This window comes from Emys orbicularis, chromosome 5 (genome assembly GCF_028017835.1).
Source record: "Emys orbicularis isolate rEmyOrb1 chromosome 5, rEmyOrb1.hap1, whole genome shotgun sequence".
NCBI classification, from domain to species: domain Eukaryota; kingdom Metazoa; phylum Chordata; order Testudines; family Emydidae; genus Emys; species Emys orbicularis.
In genome coordinates, this window is record NC_088687.1 from 2684596 (window position 1) to 2704437 (window position 19842).

The 19842-nt window shown below is 47.6% G+C and overlaps 1 protein-coding gene across 1 annotated transcript in view; it reads right to left on the reverse strand.

The window, feature by feature from the left end:
• SPMAP2L (sperm microtubule associated protein 2 like) overlaps nt 1-19842 on the reverse strand; it is a 68798-nt gene that overhangs the window by 36017 nt on the left and 12939 nt on the right. The window lies entirely within an intron of this gene.

The window sequence follows — 19842 nt, forward strand, 5'->3', positions numbered from 1 at the left end:
AATAGTCCTGAACCACTTCTTTCTCCACAGAGAGCTGGTCACCTCCTCCCCATGCTGTGCTGCCCAGTGCAGTAGTCTGGGAGCTGACCTTGTTCGTGAAGACAGAGGCAAAAAAAAGCATTGAGTACATTAGCTTTTTCCACATCCTCTGTCACTAGATTGCCTCCCTCATTCAGTAAGGGGCCCACACTTTCCTTGACTTTCTTCTTGTTGCTAACATACCTGAAGAAACCCTTCTTGTTACTCTTAACATCTCTTGCTAGCTGCAACTCCAAGTGTGATTTGGCCTTCCTGATTTCACTCCTGCATGCCTGAGCAATATTTTTATACTCCTCCCTGGTCATTTGTCCAATCTTCCACTTCTTGTAAGCTTCTTTTTTGCGTTTAAGATCAGCAAGGATTTCACTGTTAAGCCAAGCTGGTCGCCTGCCATATTTACTAATTTTTCTACACATCGGGATGGTTTGTTCCTGCAACCTCAATAAGGATTTTTTAAAATACAGCCAGCTCTCCTGGACTCCTTTCCCGCTCATGTTATTCTCCCAGGGGATCCTGCCCATCAGTTCCCTGAGGGAGTCAAAGTCTGCTTTTCTGAAGTCCAGGGTCCGTATTCTGCTGCTCTCCTTTGTTCCTTTTGTCAGGATCCTGAAGTCGACTCTCTCATGGTCACTGCTTCCCAGGTTCCCATCCACTTTTTCTTCCCCTACTAATTCTTGACCTGCTGCTCACAAACAGGGAAGAAGAGCTCTGCCCCTAGTTGGTTCTTAGAGCACCTGCACCAGGAAATTGTCCCCTTCACTTTCCAAAAACTTCCTGGATTGTCTGTGCAGATATCAGGATGATTGAAGTCCTGCATGAAAACTAGGGCCTGTGATCTAGTAACTTCTGTTAGTTGCCTGAAGAAAGCTTCGTCCACCTCATCCCCCTGGTCTGGTGGTCTATAGCAGACTCCCACCATGACATCACCCTTGTTGCTCACACTTCTAAACTTAATCCTGAGAGTCTCAGGTTTTTCTGCAGTTTCATACTGGAGCTCTGAGCAGTCATACTGCTCTCTTACATACAATGCAAGTCCCCCACCTTTTCTGCCCTGCCTGTCCTTCCTGAACAGTTTATAGCCATCCATGACAGTGCTCCAGTCATGTGAGTTATCCCACCAAGTCTCTGTTATTCCAATCACATCATAGTTCCTTGACTGTGCCAAGACTTCCAGTTCTCCCTGTTTCCCAGGCTTCTTGCATTTGTGTTTAGGCACTTAAGATAACTCGCTGATCGTCCTGCTTTCTCAGTATGAGACAGGAGTCCTCCCTTCTTGCGCTCTCCTGTTCATGCTTCCTCCTGGTATCCCATTTCCCCGCTTACTTCAGGGCTTTGGTCTCCTTCCCCCGGTGAACCTAGTTTAAAGCCCTCCTCACTATGTTAGCCAGCCTGCTTGCGAAGATTTGCGAGAGGGAAGTATTGCCTCTCAGGAGCCAGGAGCGCCGCCAGCTTTTCTGCCGCCCTAGGCGGCGGAAGGTCCTGCCCCAAAATGCCGCCCCCCCACAGAGGCGGCGGAAGGTCCCGCCGCCGAAATACCGCCGCAGTCGCCGCCGCCCAAATTGTAGCGCCCTAGGTAACCGCCTAGGTCGCCTAATGGGTTGTGCCGGCCCTGCTCAGAGGTGCCCAGGGGTGGTGTGTAAATTTCCTAGGTTACTGGGTGAGGGCTCAAGCCGGTTCTGTGTTGTATAAATGGAAAGGAACCCTGAGATATTGAACCCGGCCCTGGTTGCTGCTGGCTCCACCTGGCAGAAGGATGACATGAGCAACAGTGGGAAATTATCATTGGATGTAACGGTAACGTACAGGTCCCTCTTTGGCTAAGTCTAATAAACTATTATGTGCTTTAAATGCAACTTCAAGGGAATTTTTCAGAGCCTTAGGTAAGTAGTATTATATAAACTGTACAAGACAAAGTGCAAAAGGAATAGTGCCATTTTCGGAACTGGGATGCTTGAGAAATAGGAAAAATCCAGGGGCAGTGATGTATGTTGTAAAGGCAGAAATGAAGCAAATGATATCCTACTTGTGTCATTACTGGGAAACAATGCACTATGAGGACCTCAACAAAAGCCAATCTGCAGATGGTGTGAGTTGTTATAATTCATTTCTTTAGACACTTATTTCAACACCACTACTTGAGTCTTTATAGCGGAGGTTGTCATTTGTTCCACATCCTTTTAATCTGTTACCAAACACTATTTTTTACGGACTGATAGAAATCAGCTTTAAATATTCATTCCAGGCAGTAGCCTGGCATGTAAGAAGAGAAAAGAGCAGTCATTGCAATGTTGGGATTTTTTTGCAATTCCTAGTTGATTTCTACATAATTTAAGCTGTACATTAAAAGGAAGTTGCTAACCCTTTCTTGTGCAAAGACAACTTTCCAACTGCACTTTTGCACAATTAAGCCAGCCTTGCAGAAATCTGTGCCCAGAAAGACAATTGCAATAACAAAACCTGTAAACTCTTCCCCCCTTCACCCAAATGAGAGGTTTACTTTATTATTTTCCTGAGATCACTACAGTGCTGGAATCAGATGTTTTTTAAAAAATACTTACCTTTCCCTTTGAGGTCCAACAACCATGAATCACTGCTTGGGAGGCATGGGAGACAGAGTGCCATATCACTCTCCCTGCTCCTTCCATCTACACTTGTGAAGTCGATTATTCCCTGTAGCCCAGAGACTTGGAAAAGTGGTGCTTTGGTTATGACCACAGTATTAGCAGACTAGCTGGGGACAGAGTGTTGTGATGTCCAGTCTCACAGACTTGGAGAGCAGAAGCGTGTCAGGATTTCCTCCCATTTACATGAACAACGATGATTATTTCCATCGAGGTGGCACCTAAGGACCCCAGTCGAGGATCAGGGCCCCGTTGTGCTAGGTGCTGTACAGGTGAATGACTGCATAAATGTTCCATGTGGCCCAAAGACAACTGATATGGACATAGCAGCAAAATGAGGACAGACACATGCATGGAATTAAACAGCAGGCTGCAACTTTTATTAAACAAGGGAGGGGCACTACCCACCCATCACCCACACTCTCCTATACCAGGCATTTAATTGGGGGTTACCATATAGCCCATAACGAGGGGGAGGCTCTCCTCAGCCCACTCCCCTGAACTCAGTTCTCTGAGCTGAGTCCTAGCACTCTCCCTCCCACGATAGGGATCTCGGCCCATGAGGGTCACAAGCCCTGATCTCAGCCCACAAAGGCCACAAGGTCTCATCTTATCACATGAGCCCAAGGCCCATTACCCAAATCCCAGGTCTTTTACCTCTGGAAACCGTTCACTTTGTTCTCTTAATCGCACTGGAAACCAGCGGCAAGTTGCAATGAATAAACACCAGCACCTCTGTACTGCAGTTAGGTGCTAAGCGCGTTCCTACTCAACCCACTGTGGCTTGCAGGTGCTGCAAAGAAGGCCAAAAAACCCTCCCAGGTCCTCTGCCAATTGGCCTATGGGAGAAAAATTCTTTCCAGACCTCCTAAACAGGCAATTGGCCACACCCGCAGCATCTCCCACTCCTAGTTCGAGGGGTAGGGTGGGCTGCTGAAACAGAGCTCAAAGAGGCTCCACATGGCCCCTGCACGGAGCTAAACCCTGGGAGTTGGGGAATGCTGGTCAATTAGCACCCCTCTCCTCCAGCTGGCCAATAGATGCCAGAGACTCCTGGGGGAGGAACTACCTATTGTCCCTTGGCCCCATCAAGTTCCCCCACCCATTGTCATTTCACACCATCAAGGAAATCTCAAGTTCAGAGAGGAGCCTCGTCCTTATTGCACCTCGTTGTGCATAAGTACACTGCAGAGGTCGTGACGTACACATTATCCTAGGGAGACGAGGTGCCTAGACTTGCTTTTGTGGCATTCAGTAACACCCTTTAATGTGCCTTTTTAATTAATTTATATAAGCCGTTGAGCTTCCCTGCCTCTTGGTTGTTGAAGCAAGATTCTGCTCTGGAACACAACCCTGCAGAAAAGAGAGAATCGCTGTGGGGCTCCCTCCCTGTTGATTATCTCTCTCTGATTTCCAGATCAATTGTCCTCAGTTTCTAGGTAAAACATATGGCTCTGGCTTCTCCAGGCTGCTCTGCAGAGGACGGATTCTGGCTGGGAAGGGCTGGAAGGGTGTAAGGGGATTCTCTGACGGGAGGGCTGAGGGAGGCAGAAGAACCGTTCCTGCACCAGCTGACCTTGTTAAGAACTTTACGCAAGGGCTGTAATGCTTGAGCAAGCCCCAAGCGGCTATAGCTTCTGCTGGGGCTGGCTGGCACTGGGCTAAGACGCTACTCAGGCCCCATCCCCGCTGCACTCAAGCAAAGCTTATGGGCCGGGGGAGGGGGAGAGAATCCCAACGATTGTTTTTCTAACTGCCAGCTCTGCACACTCCACTGGGATCTTAAAGCCAAAGTGGGCTCTTTCGGACTGCTGCGTATCCTCAGTCAGCCTCAGTTGCAGGGAGCACGACCAGTGTGCAAGTAAAACCAGCCAGGTGCCCAATTCTGTGAGCAGGGTCATCCCTGGGGTGGGGGTGAGGCTGGATGGTCCCGCATGGGTGGGGAATGAGTGGCAGGGTCACTTTGGACTGGGGAGTGTCCTGTGACTGAAGAGATGAGGGTCGGTGACTGGAGTGGGTTGAGAGTCTGCGAATATGGAGGCTGAAAGAGGAGGCACCTGGCTCTCACAGAGAGTGAGCTGAGAACAGGGTCACATAATTGTGACCAGGCTAAGGCAGGTACTGGTGTGAAGACAGGCTTCCTCTTCACTGGAGGAGAGGGTTAGGAGTGGCTTTCTGGCTCTGACCAGCAACGAGCCAAGGCCCCTGCCCCTAAGCAGGAGCCAGCCCCTCTGGTGCCTGTTTTCACAGGATGAGCACCCCAGTCCCATTTCTTTCAGGTACCCAGCTGAGACTGCAGCTTCCATGAGCTCTAGCCAACAACTCACAGAGCTCCCATCGTCTATCAGCCGAGTGTTGTAAGTTACACAAACCGTGGCTACGGCTCTCATGGAACCTGCAAGCACTACCGCCACTATACATATTACTCCTAATGGCCACAAGGCTGGATTCTCCTCATGCTTACACTGGTATTATGCTGTCATAACTCCACTGACTGGAATGGGGTTACTCTTTACTTATACCCATGTGCAGGAAGAAAATTAGGCCCATAATCTCCACAGGGACCTTAGTATAAATCCCAGAAATAAAAAAATGTGGGATTGCCTTGCATCTTGAGGAGTCCTTTACCCATGTGCAAAGTGTGTGCAAAGCACCACCAGTCTGAGCTGGGAGCACTTCACACCAGTTCTGCACAGGAATAAATAACTCTGCAAGGTGAAACAATGGAGAGAATCAGACCTTGATCTGTACTAGCTCTAAAATTTTCAACACAGCCTTAGTAAAAATAGTCCTATGCCCAAAGTCTCAAAAGTACTAATAAATACACTGTTATATTTCAATCTTCTCCCAGTTATTATATTTTGTATCTATTAAGTAAACATGCATGCTGGAAGCTTTTCCAAAAAAGGAAAGAACACTTTTAAAAAAAATCTCTTACTGCAAAAATGATGAGCCTCCAGCTCCTCGGGTTAGAAACCAAACATGAAAAACGTGAGGAGGAAAGAAACATCTTTTGAAGAAGTTACACAGTTGTTTGCGTGCGCATGGAAAACTGGGCTTACAACCTTATCTGTGGAGTAATGTAGCTCCACACCCCAGTGTCTAGTATCTGATGGAAAAGCCTGCCCTCTGCTGGAACAAGAGAGATAGTACAAAGAAACAGATTCATGCCAAGCTTTATCAAAAGTCATGATCAATGTAATATTGTACCAGACTTGTGATATAGGCCAGAAATGAACACTGTTTACTGTTCAAGGAGAAAAGGAGAGAGAGCCAAGACAATGCAACATTCAGGCTTTATTCCTTCCTCCATGTATGCTGTTCTCTCATCAAGCACTTCCTGTGTATCTTACCTAAAGGTTTACCATCCCCTGATGATAACCTAGGCAGGCCTAGTTTCTTCAGATACCCCAGCAAGTACCTGGGCGTTAGACTGGCTCCCCCAAACAACTCCCACCTCTCTTGAGAGAGTGTTCCTTTTTAAACGGGTCAGGATCCATTTGCTCTCCTGCGTCCCTAGGCCTTTCCCCATTCTGGCATCGTCTCTTGGCAACCCTCAAATGCTTGCTGAAAAGTGGCTTATTGTGAGCCATTCTTTTTCCTTCCTGACAACCCCCTAGTAAACTAAACCAATATATTCACACAGCAAACATCCCGCTAACCAGACCAAGATACAGCATTCATCGCTGCAGGTGCCACCGATTTGGGAGACTTACCCTTTCTACACATAATACATCATTTGAAAGTTTATGATGTCTACTTTAACACAAGCTGTCAAGTGGTGCCATCACCATACAGATGGGGATAAACAATCACACCATCAACATGGTAAAATATTTGCATTTGTTTTTGTTAGTTTAATGACTATGAATTATTTTCAAGAAATAAAATTAGATTTCTTTGTGACCTCAAAGCATCATAACAAAAAGGGTAAAACAAAATCTAATAATAAATGTGTACAGGTATCATTAAAACGTAATCACGCTTGTGACATTTCGCCCTGGTCTACACTACGAGTTTAGGTCGAATTTAGCAGGGTTAGATCGATTTAATCCTGCACCCGTCCACACGACGAAGCCATTTTTGTCAACTTAAAGGGCTCTTAAAATCGATTTCTGTACTCCTCCCCGACAAGGAGATTAGTGCTGAAATCGACATCACCGGGTTGAATTTGGGGTAGTGTGGATGCAATTTGACGGTATTGGCCTCTGGGAGCTATCTCAAAGTGCTCCATTGTGACCGCTCTGGATAGCGCTCTCAACTCAGATGCACTAGCCAGGTACACAGCAAAAGCCCCTGGAACTTTTGAATTTCATTTTCCGTTTGGCCAGCGTGGCAAGCTCATCAGCACAGGTGACCATGCAGTCCCAGAATCGCAAAAGAGCTCCAGCATAGACCAAACGGGAGGTACTGGATCTGATCGCTGTTTGGGGAGACGAATCCGTGTTATCAGAACTCCGTTCCAAAAGACGAAATGCCAAAATATTTGAAAAAATCTCCAAGGGCATGATGGACAGAGGCTACAACAGGGACCCACAGCAGTGCTGCGTGAAAATTAAGGAGCTCAGGCAAACCTACCAAAAAGCCAAAGAGGCAAATGGCCGCTCCGGGTCAGAGCCCCAGACATGCCGCTTCTATGATGAGTTGCAGGCAATTCTAGGGGGGGCCCCTACCACTACCCCACCCCTGTCCGTGGACACCTGCAAGGGGGGGGGGAAGAGTCTCATGCAACAGGGATGAGGATTTTGGGGACGAGGAAGATGAGGAGGTGGAGGAGGAGGAGGATAGCGCACAGCACGCAAGCGGAGAAACCATTCTCCCCGACAGCCAGGAACTGTTTATCATCCTGGAGCCAATACCCTCCCAACCCTCCCAAGGCGGGCTCCATGAAGCCGGAGAAGGCACCTCTTGTGAGTGTACCTTTGTAAATATAATGCATGGTTTAAAAGCAAGCGTGTTTAATGATTAATTTGCCCTGAAGACTTGGGATGCATTCATGGCCAGGACAGCCCCTCCTTTTAATGGCCAAACCAACGGGTGCTTGGTATGGGAAAGAAGGGCGCTGCTGTTTGAAACCATTCCCACATGTTATGAAGGTTGAAGAAGCCGAAAGACTGTGGCTTACCATGGCTGCCTGCAAGCCGAATTCTGTTGCCCGGCCCCGCTCCTGTGATCTCTCACGCCAAACCGGCAGGTCCTCAATACAAGAGGCAAAATGCGACCTTGTACCGAAACCACATGTGCTATGTAATGTTAACAGCTTTGTTCACTGTGAAAGAGCCTACCCATTGTTCTCTAAAATGTGTCTTTTTAAATACTACTCTCCCTTTTTTTCCTCCCGCAGCTGCAAATGTTTCAACGCTACCCTGATCATCTCCGTCCCAGAGGCTAGCGCAGATAAGAAGGTGAAAAAACCGCACTCGTGATGAAGTGTTCTCTGAGATCATGTAGTCCTCCCACACTGAAAGAGCTCAGCAGAATGTGTGGAGGCAAGCAATGTCAGAGTCCAGGAAAGCAGAAAATGAACACGAGGACAGGAGGGACGAACGAGGTGAGAGGTGGTGGGAGCAAGATGAGAGATAGCGGTAGCGCGATGAATGGAGGCAGGATGCAATGCTGAGGCTACTGGGGGAATCAAACTGATATGCGTCTGGTGGAGCTGCAGGAAAGGCAGCACGAGCACAGACCATCGCTGCAGCCCCTGTGTTACCAACCGCCCTCCTCCCCAAATTCCATAGCCTCCTCACCCAGATGCCCAAGAACCCAAGGGGAAGGGGACTCTGGGCACCCAACCACTCCACCCCAGAGGACTGCCTAAGCAACAGAAGGCTGGCATTCAATAAGTTTTGAAGTGCAGTGTGGCCTTGTCCTTCCCTCCTCCACCACCCCACCCGGTGCTTCCCTCCTCCCCCACCCCTCCCGGGCTACCCTGGCAGTTATCGCCATACTTGTGTGATGAATTAATAAAGAATGCATGATTTTGAAGCAATCATGACTTTATTGCCTCTGCAAGCGGTGATCGAAGGTGGGAGGGCGGTTGGCTTACAGGGAAGTAGAGTGAACCAAGGGGGCGGGTCTTCATCAAGGAGAAACAAACAGAACTGTCACACCGTAGCCTGGCCAGTCATGAAACTAGTTTTCAAAGCTTCTCTGATGCGCAGCACGCCCTGCTGTGCTCTTCTAATCGCCCTGGCGTCTGGCTGCGCGTAATCAGTGGCCAAGAAATTTGCCTCAACCTCCCATCCCACCATAAACATCTCCCCCTTACTCTCACAGATATTGTGGAGCACACAGCAAGTGGCAATAACAATTGGAATATTGGTTTCACTGAGGTCTAACTGAGTCAGTAAACTGCACCAACGCCTTTTAAATGTCCAAATGCACATTCTACCACCATTCTGCACTTGCTCAGCCTATAGTTGAGCAGCTCCTTACTACTGTCCAGGGTGCCTGTGTATGGCTTCATAAGCCATGGCATTAAGGGGTAGATGGGGTCCCCAAGGATAACTATAGGCATTTCAATGTCCCCAACAGTTATTTTCTGGTCTGGGAAGTAAGTCCCTTCCTGAAGCTGTTCAAACAGACCAGAGTTCCTGAAGATGTGAGTGTCATGTACCTTTCCTGGCCATCCCACGTTGATGTTGGTGAAACGTCCCTTGTGATCCACCAGTGCTTGCAGCACCATTGAATAGTACCCCTTGCGGTTTATGTACTGGCTGCCAAGGTGCTCCGGTCCCAAGATAGGGATATGCGTTCCGTCTATCGCCCCACCACAGTTAGGGAATCCCATTGCAGCAAAGCCATCCACTATGACCTGCACATTTCCCAGAGTCACTACCCTTAATAGTAGCAGCTCAGTGATTGCGTTGGCTACTTGGATCACAGCAGCCCCCACAGTAAATTTACCCACTCCAAATTGACTCCCGACTGACCGGTAGCTGTCTGGCATTGCAAGCTTCCAGAGGGCTATCGCCACTCGCTTCTCAACTGTGAGGGCTGCTCTCATCTTGGTATTTTTACGCTTCAGGGCAGGGGAAAGCAAGTCACAAAGTTCCATGAAAGTGCCCTTACACATGCGAAAGTTTCACAGCCACTGGGAATCATCCCAGACCTGCAACACTATGTGGTCGCACCAGTCTGTGCTTGTTTCCCAGGCCCAGAATCGGCATTCCACGGCATGAACCTGCCCCATTACCACCATGATGTCCAAATTGCCAGGACCCGTGCTTTGAGAGAAATCTGTGTCCATGTCCTCATCACTATCGTAATCGCGCTGTTGTCACCTGCTTTTGCAGGTTCTGGTTCTGCACATGCTGCAGGATAATGCGTGAGGTGTTTACAATGCTCACAACAGCAGCGGTGAGCTGAGCGGGCTCCATGCTCGCCGTGGTATGGCGTCTGCAGGAGAGCAGAGTTGCAGGGGAAGCGGTGGATGACGACGAATACCACTAGAATAGATATTTATACCAAACGACGAGAGGACCTGCAAGGTGGATTCATGGCACCAGGAAAGCCTGTTTAGCCTGAACAATACAACTTTGGTATACTCCCTTGAGCCATCAGTTTACATATAAACAAATCTAGTGTTCTCCCTTGTTGTTTCTCTACAAAAACTCCTACCCACGCTCAAGTAAGTGTTCTGATGCCTGGATCCAAAATCTGCATCAGTTCCACTGGGACTTCATCTTCTCCTGACTGATCATGCTGGGGGCTCTGTCTCCAGCACTCCGGACCCTCAGCTACCACCACCACCTGGGACCCCCGATCGATTCAAGCTTCACGGAGTGGTGAGAACCCAGCTCTCTCTCTCTCTCTCTCCCTCCCTCTCTAAGTATAGCCTTCTGACCCTGACTTGTGTGACCAGTTATAGTTTTCTAAACCTGACTTTTATAATCAAGTTTAAGTTAGATTGAATATTATCACTGTTTTGTTTGTTTGGCTCCCCTGTGGTTACCACCTGTCAATAAATAACTTTCATGATTAAGCTGGTTGCTTCTCTCTCCCCCCCTCCCCCCCCACGGGTGTTTTTTGGTTTCCCCATTCGCTCTGCAGCAACACTTCTTGTACCTAAGCTAAAGATCCCTGCAGCACCCAAAAATCCTGTGAGGTTTGCTCATCAAGTGGGTTACTAGCAGAACAATTGTGACATGAAAGTGGGAATAGGGACGTGCTGAACCTGGGACATATGAGGGTGGCAGCTTGGAAGTGCTGCTCGATCCAGCCTGTTCAGGTGTGCTCTATTCTGGTGCAGTGCCCATGGCAGATGAGGGTGACAGCTTGGAGGTGCTGTTCGACCCAGCCTGCTGAGTCCAGGGACATCTAAAGGGTCAGCTTGGGAGTGCTGATTAACCCAGTCCTCTCAGACGTGCTCTGTTAGTGTGTGAGTGTGAGTGTTTCTGGGGTTGGAAGAACCCAGCCCTGGGGAACCTAGCTCCTGCAGGATAGCTCCATTGGGAGAGAACTTGCAGCAAGGAGAAGTGGAGCTCTGTATGAGAACACAAGTGACACAAGCAGTACATTGATAGAATTACAGAACCCCCACCCCCCAAAAAAGTAACCCTAATAAATGAGCATACCCCAAAGTAACGGGCAAAGCTGGTAACAATATGTTCTCCACCAACACCTGTCATTTTCAATTGAGACTCTTGTACGTTGATGTTACATGCAGTCCAATAGACAAGTTGATAAGCACCTCTGTATGTGATTGAGGGTCAAATGAGTTTGTCATATTGTTGATGACATGGTTGTTAAGAGCTGCAACATGCTGGTCATCCCACTTCAGTGCAGAGGGAAGAACTTGTTTGTGGAGTTCTTCCTCATTGCTTCTTGCTAGACCACTTCTCTTACAACTTTTCCATATTCACTCGGGACATGTCTTGTGAGGGTCCCTCTGACAAGGGCTGGCTTCTTTCTTCTCAGTCCTATCAACCCCACTGCTGCCTTTTGAATCTTTGATGACAGTTTTCTCTGTTCCCATGTCACGCCACTGAAAGAACCAGGAGTCTGACGCACAGCAAATTCCCCAGATTCAAAGGCACTGCTTACTTCTTCAGAGAAATTTAACGTATCAGGAATGTAGATTGGTATCCACCTGGTATCGTTGGGCCTGTTTGCAATAAAGTAGTATGGAAGCATGGCACACTGCATTTGTAGGTGAAATTTCCAATCACCCTCTTGCTCTGCATGGACATTTAGAAGTAGTCTCTCCCAGAACTTGAATGTAGGAGACTGGGTATACCCCCATGTCAGAAATTCCTCCAGTATTTGTAGCACATGCTGAGTTATAGCATCATCACGCTCTTTCATGACATGTTGTAAGAGCTCAGTGTCTTCAGACTCAAACACCTGGAGTATCACCCAACATTTGCTGGAACTCCATGGTCCCACCTCCCTGCTCACACCATTTAACAAATGAATAAAGTTTCAGAGCACTCAGGGCCTCCGTGCTTGACTCAGTGCTAGAGTCAAGCCAGGTAGAGCCCGGCTGAAGTTGTTACCAGCAAGCATTTGATCTGCAGTACAAGCTGCGTACACATCAGAATCAACAAGAAGGGTCTCGCAATCCTGCATCTCCCCAGCATTTCCCAATACATGCAATAAACCAGCACAGGGTGTGAAAACCATCCAGGCAAATCATATTGGTACCAAGTTCATTTGGGAGAGTCCATTTCACATGCTGAGCAACAGCACACAGCCGCTGATCCACAGTCTGAATGGCATGCTGCTGTCCTCGAGCTGTGACATTTCCTTACATTTCAGCATTGTAGCATAGACTGTGGCAGTGTCAGCTGGTTCGGCATCCACAGTAGGTTGCATAGGTGCTCTTCTTTGCTGGAAGCTTGTGGTTGAAGCCAATCCAAAATGAAATTACCTGAGTGTGAAAATATCAACGTCATTTGGTATTGGTAGACCATCATGAGGTAGTCGTCTTAAAAGACATCAGCAGAGATCTCAGACAGAATTCATTTTTAGGCAAACAGAGTTTATTTTCTCAAGTACTTTTTCCATAGCGATTCAGTTCAGGATGTGTTCTAGGTTTTCCAAATGCTGCACACTGCATAAGAAACTAGCTGCCTAGGGAGAGTAAGTGACTTTTTCCTTTCACACACTTTTAGTCCAGCATCACAAGAAATATCACTCTCAGCAGACTGTTCTTGAAATACCACTCTAGCCATTGAATGGAAGGTGTTCTTTCCATCAAGGGTCTCTACGCTGCATGTCTATATTTTCAGCATCAGCTCCTTCATGGATGAGATTTCTGCCAGCATTAAGTGATGAACTGCCTCAGCTCACCACAATTGATGCAGAAGCCATGAAGATGTAGTATGTCAGTTAAATTGTGAGACCAGGTCATTTGGTGTAGCTGTGCAGCAAGGTGTCTGTGCAGTGATGTGATATTTAACAGTTACAAAACCACTATGTACTCCACAGATGAGAGGCACCTTCTCTCACGCAGACTAGAAACTACATTGTAGGTACAAAGCTTATAAATGGAAAAGCATTACATTAGGAATTCACATAAATTTCTATCTGCCCACTATGTAGTACAAACTATGGGCATTAGCCTACTGCTACTGTAGCACAACCTTCATTGTGTTATCTTACAATGCTTAATTAACATCCCGACAGAGAGACAGGTGAACAAACATCTTTTGTCCGATAGAAAACCTCTTTCTCCACCTCTGCTGTGATGCAGATGCTATGAACACATTTCCAGTATATATATATATATATATATATATATATATATATATATATACACACACACACACACACACACACACACACATAACCTCTTGCACAATAATTGCACATACATTTCACATCAATATCAATGACCAGCATGCCCTTGGCTTTCATTTGAGACCTCACATGACATTCTTTTGTGAACAAGGCCGTACAGACCAAAATAAGGGTATTCTTGTAACCCCCTTGCCTGTTGGCATTAAGGGGTTCTTGGGTCACAACTCATTTATCCAGTTGACCTGTTTGAAGAGACTGTGGATAGGTAATCACCCAGACAATGGGACTCCTCCCCAGGCAAAGCTTCAAAACCACTGAAAACCAGAGGAATTACATTAGCATTCCCGCTCCTCTTAGGGACTTCCTGAGAAACCCACTTAGTTTTAAAAGTTCAAAGGACATTAGGATCTTTAGGGCTAGTTTTGTTCAACATTTTCATTATTGATCTGGATGATGGGATGAATCGCACTCTCAGCAAGTTCGCGGCTGACACTAAGCTGGGGGGAGAGGTAGATATGCTGGAGGGTAGGAATAGGGTCCAGAGTGACCTAGACAAATTGGAGGATTGGGCCAAAAGAAATCTGATGAGGCTCAACAAGGACAAGTGCAGAGTCCCGCACTTAGGATGGAAGAATCCTATGCACTGCTACAAGCTGGGGACTGACTTAGTAGCAGTTCTGCAGAAAAGGACCTGGGGATTACAGTGGGTGAGAAGCTGGATATGAATCAGCAGTGTGCCCTTGTTGCCAAGAAGGCTAACAGCATATTGGGCTGTATTAGTAGGAGCATTGCCAGCCGATTGAAGGAAGTGATTATTCCCCTCTATTCGGCACTGGTGAGGCCACACCTGGAGTATTGTGTCCAGTTTTGCCCCCCCCCCCCCCCCTACAGAAAGGATGTGGACAAATTGGAGAGAGTCCAGCAGAGGGCAATGAAAATTATCAGGGGGCTGGAGCACATGACTTATGAGGAAAGGCTGAGGGAACTGGGGTTGTTTAATCTGCAGAAGAGAAGAGTCAGGGTTTGACAGCAGCCTTCAACTACCTGAAGAGGATGGAGCTCGGCTGTTCTCAGTGGTGATAGATGACAGAACAAGGAGCAATGGTCTCAAGTTGCAGTGGGGGAGGTCTAGGTTGGATATTATGAAACACCATTTCACTAGGAGGGTGGTGAAGCACTGGAAGGGGTTACCTAGGGAGGTGGTGGAATCTCCAACCTTAGAGGTTTTTAAGGCCCAGCTTGACAAAGCCCTGGCTGGGATGATTCAGTTGGTCCTGCTTTGAGCAGGGGGTTGGACTAGATGACCTCCTGAGGTCTCTTCAAACCCTAATTTTCTATGATCTTCACATGATTTCCAAACAATCCCACAATGCTGCATAAACAATTGCAATTTTAATACAATGGAGCCGATAGGCATTAAACTTAACTCAGTAAAGTTTATCTTAATTCTGTAAGATTTTCCAGGGTATTGTCCTATCTGTCACACAGACTCTGGACATGGAGACCTCTATCACAGAGGAAACACTCACAAGCTCTTTGATATATTACACTATGCTGCTCCCGCCAGGATAGCCACTCCACCCAGCAACAATGGCATTCTGGCCCCAGCAAATGCATGGTGGCAGACACCTGCTCCACTCCCTCCAACAGCGAAGAGAGTAGAGAAGTGCTATCTGGTACCACAGAAGGGGCTCAAGCAGTTCATCACACACCAGGCTCTTTGGTGGTTTCTGCTGTTCAACAGAACCCCCAAAGGAAAAGACTCCAAGAGACTGGACTCACCTGGGAGGAAAGTGCACTGGTCAGTGTCACTACAGTTACACATCGCCAGCTACCCGGCCCCCTTCACTGAGTAAAATTTCTTGACATGGAATAGAGTGTCCCTGTTTATTGCCAAGCTTCCACAAGATGCCAGCGAGGGGCTGAAAGACACCACCACCAGGGCCAGCTAGTTTCCCTGCAAGCAGCCATAGATATCCTGGACACAGCATCGAGGCCCACGGCCAACACTGTGACCCCATGGAGGGCTTTGCAGCTCCAGACCTCAGGCACCCCGAGAGGGGTGCAACACCATTGAGGACTTGCCCTTTGAGGGAACGGAATGGTTTGGCAAGTGCCCTGATGATGCCTTGCACTCCCTCAAGGACTGTAGAGCTCCACTCCACCCATTGAGCATGTATACATCTGCCCCAAGCCACAAGGCCTTTACATATCAAAGGCAGAGAGCACCTATCTAGTCTTCTTTCTAAGTAGATATTCAGAGGGCCTATTTTGGGAGTAGACACTCCAGACAAAGTCCTCATCATCCTGGACCGTCAATCACTCCACACCACCTTCTAGGCAGCAGGCCTGAAGAGAGAGTAGAGAGCCACAATCAAACCCCTCAAGAGCCGACCCCCTACCTTTGGAGGCTGCCTGGCCTTTTACTATTGGGATCGGTCTGCCCTAGCAATGGACAAAAGGGGGTTGGTACCCACGCCTACCACATCCAGTTTCAGTCCTTCCCACCTACCCTGATGCTTCTCTGTCTCTCTTCAGGGAGCCTTCTCATAAAAGCCAACTGAAGGGAGATGTGGTGTTTCTGCTTCATCTATGAGCCATAGAGGAGGTACCCCTGCAGTACAGGGGAAGAAGCTTCTACTCCAGATATTTCCTTATCCCTAAGAAAAAAGGGAATCGTCATCCTGTCCTTGACCTGCAAAGACTGAACAAATATATCTGCAGTCTTCGATTCAGGATGGTAACACTCGCCTCCATTAACCCTTCCCTGCAGGCTCATGACTGGTTTGTGGCTTGCAGGATGCAGCCTGCAGGAAGTAACTGCAATTCACAGTGAGGCCTCAGCAGTACAAAGGTTTACCATTGGGTCTCTCCACAGCATGGAGAGTCTTTACAAAACACCTAGCGGTGGTGGTGGTGGCAGACTGGAGGAGACAGCACATCCACCTCCACCTATACTTAGATATCTGACTGATCAAACACTGATCTCATCAGGATGTCTCCTCAGCCCTGAGCCATGTTCTCCAGCTGTTCAACCAGCTGGGTCTTCTAGTGAGTCACAAAAAGTCACCTCGTTCCATCACAGACAGAATTCATAGGGCCTTTGATCGACTCCAAAATCAATAAAGGCATGCATATCTTCCTGAAGACAGGTTTCAATCCCTACAATCAATAATCACTGGCATCAGACCGAACCCGTCAACTACAGTGCAGAGCTGTCTCGGACTGATGGACCACATGTCAGCCTGCATTTATGTGATGCCACTTGTCAGACTTTACCTACCTTTGTTACAAGCCTGGCTACAGTCAATCTGTTCTCCTACAAGGCTTCAAATGATCATGAGAGTCATGGTCCTGCTACAATTTGCATCAGCACTGGCCTGGTGGCTAGATCCCAAAATCATTCAAAGGGGAGTACCCTTCTCTACCCTCCCCTGACAAGGACACTGATCATGGACACATCAAGAATAGGTTGGGCACCTATCTGAATGTCTCCAGATAAAGGAACCTAGTCCCAAAAGAACACGACCCTTCACATAAACAGCCTGGAGCTGCGAGCGATAAAATGAGTTTGCATGGCATTCCAGCCTGCCCTACAGAATTCCACAGGGCGTATCTTGCCAGACAGAACGTCTGCAATGTATTACATAAACAAGGGGGCACTCGCTCATCACTGCATGTCAAGAAGCTATCAAGACAGACATGGTGTCACTGTCAAGCGTTCTTCATCTTCCAGGAATCAGCAACAATCTAGCAGACTTCCTAAGCAGACAATCCATGACCAGCCACAAGAGGTGACTGCAGAGTTCCATCATCAAACCAATATTTCACCAGAGGGGAAATCCCTCAATAAATGTGTTTGCCACCAAAGATAACAGGGGGAGGGGGCGTTGTGCATGACACATTCCTCATACCTTGGGATCAAGGGCTCATGTATGCTTTCCCACCAATTCCCGCGATAACCAGGGTGATACACAAGATGAGATGGACTAATCCTGCTAGCTCCATACTGGCCAAGACAATTCTGGCTAACAGACCTTCTCTGGATGTGTATTCAACTGTTCATTCCACTTCCAGACTGTCCAGAAATAATGTCAGAACCAAGGTCAGGTACTGCCTCCACACCCAAAGTCACTGCATTTGACAGTGTAGATGTTGGCTGGTTGAATGCTACTGATGGAAACTGCTCCCTACATATACAAGTGAGTGTTCTGCAAAGCAGGGAGCCTTTTGTGAGGATTTACTCCTTGAAATGGAAATTATTCTCAATCTGAGCAACTCAGCACAATCTTGGCCAGGGGAAGGCTTCTATACCAAAGCTGAAAGACAATTTATCTGAAAAGCTTCAAACTTCAGCCATTTTTGCTACTCTCAAGTCTAAAAAAACAGGATGTTTTCTTCTTCACCTTTCTTGAACCTGAAAAAGAGCTAAAAATAATTTATTTATTTATTTATTTATTTTGAAAAAATTGTAGAGTCACCTTTGGACTGAAAGTTTCAGCCCCAAAGCAAAATTGTTCAGAAAGTTATGAGCATCTGAAAGTAGGGGGTCATCTTGTAATAGAAACTGTTTTGGGACTATCTGAACATATGTATATTGGATAGAAGAGCTATGTATACACACAAATCCTACTTTGATTTGGGACATGGACTGCTTTTGTTATGTGTACAGTGCCTAGCACAACAGGGCTCTGACTGAGTCTATCTACTAGGTGCGATCACGTCATACAGATAAATAATAACCTACCACTTTGTTGCAGAGAAGTTGACTGCCCTAGAGACATGTACTATTAAAGTGGCACATGCACAATCTGTGGATACCAGACTATGTCTGGAAGCCCCCCAGCTGGAGGCCCTGCGTCACTCTGCCCCAGAATAGAGCAGCGAGAAGTCAGGCAGCCTAGAATGGCTGCAGAGGAGCGGCCAATCAGAGGGGCTGCTGAAGCGACCAATAAAGGGCCAAAAGGGCCAGATAAAAAGCAAGCAGCCTTCTTTTGCTGTGTGGAGCTTGAGGAGGGAGGACTGTGTACCTGGCTGGCTAGATAAACAGCAGGACCGCAGACAGCTCACTGCAGAGAGCTCACCAGACAGAACTGAGCCCAGGGAAGGCTGCCAAAGACCGGGTACCTGGCTAGCGGGACGAGCAGCAGGATCATCGAAAGGTCAGTGCAGGCAGGCTGAGCCCAGGGGACTGAGCACATAACCTGGCCAGACCAGATGAGGGTACTGAGATGGGCCCTGCTGGTCTGGTTGCAAACTGACCCCAGGGAGGGCTGCTGAAAAGGACACCAGCTGAGGGTATTGAGATGGACCCTGCCTAGGTGTCTAAAGAAGGCAATGCCTCTGGGAAGAAGCATAAGAGCTATGGCCCAATACCAGGGCTGTGATAAGAACTCAGGACTGTATACCCCAGAAGGGGGGGGAACAGCATATGCAGCTTAGTGTGAGGGCTGAGTCACTGAAGACCTGCTGAGAGAACCAACGGCCTGGGGGTGCTTATGCGAGGTGGGTGCCACCCTGTTGAAAGAACTAATATCCAAGCAGGCTCATACCCAACCAACTAAAGGGGGCCACCCATGAGAGGGGGGTGCAGCCCCGTGAAAAAAAAACTGATTTTCTGGCTGATATGCTGCAAAGGGGGCGCTTGCGAGAGACAGGTGCCGACCCCGTTACAACCAGTTAATTTACTGACATCAGAAAAAAAAATGTTACAAAATGAAAACAAATGTAAAAAATGTCAATAAAAATATCAAGAAATTATTACTTCTGGGAGTCACTGGGGGACTCCCCCACCCACCCCTCATGGCTTCAGTGCAGTGGGAGCACATCCACCTCCAAGATCCTGACTACACGCAAATCGCCTCACCAGACCCGGGGACTCTTTACTCCCATGGATTAGCAAGGACTCGGGGGGGGGGAGGGGGGGGAGGAAATCACATGTCTGAGACACTCTCCCTCCTGGTAACTTCTCTAGCCCCTTCTCTCCTGCCCCCCCATCCCACGTTTTTTTATTTTAAGTCCTCCCCTTCCTGCCTGATTATTTTACTTTGTTTTATCCCCATCGAATTTCCTAGATTCTGGGTTTATAGTACATCTGAAACTATTTGATTTATTTGCCTTAAGACTACACTTATCAGAGATACCAGATCTAAACAATGTAATGAAGATTTCAGTTTGATGAATCTTTTCAATTCCCCAGCTGCAAAAAAAAAAAAAAAAAAAAAAAAAAAAAAATCTGATCTCCTAAAATCCTGTCCAAGAATAATTATTATTGCTGGTTATGATTCACCAACTTACTGAGAATGTGTTTGTGATGGGTTGGATCACAGAAACCCCCTTGGAAACTGCCAACTGATGTGCCAAAACTACTTCTGCCCCTGCTTTCCCTGCCAGACTGGGAATCCAGCACCCTGTCTTGTTGAGCCAGACATGCTAGTCA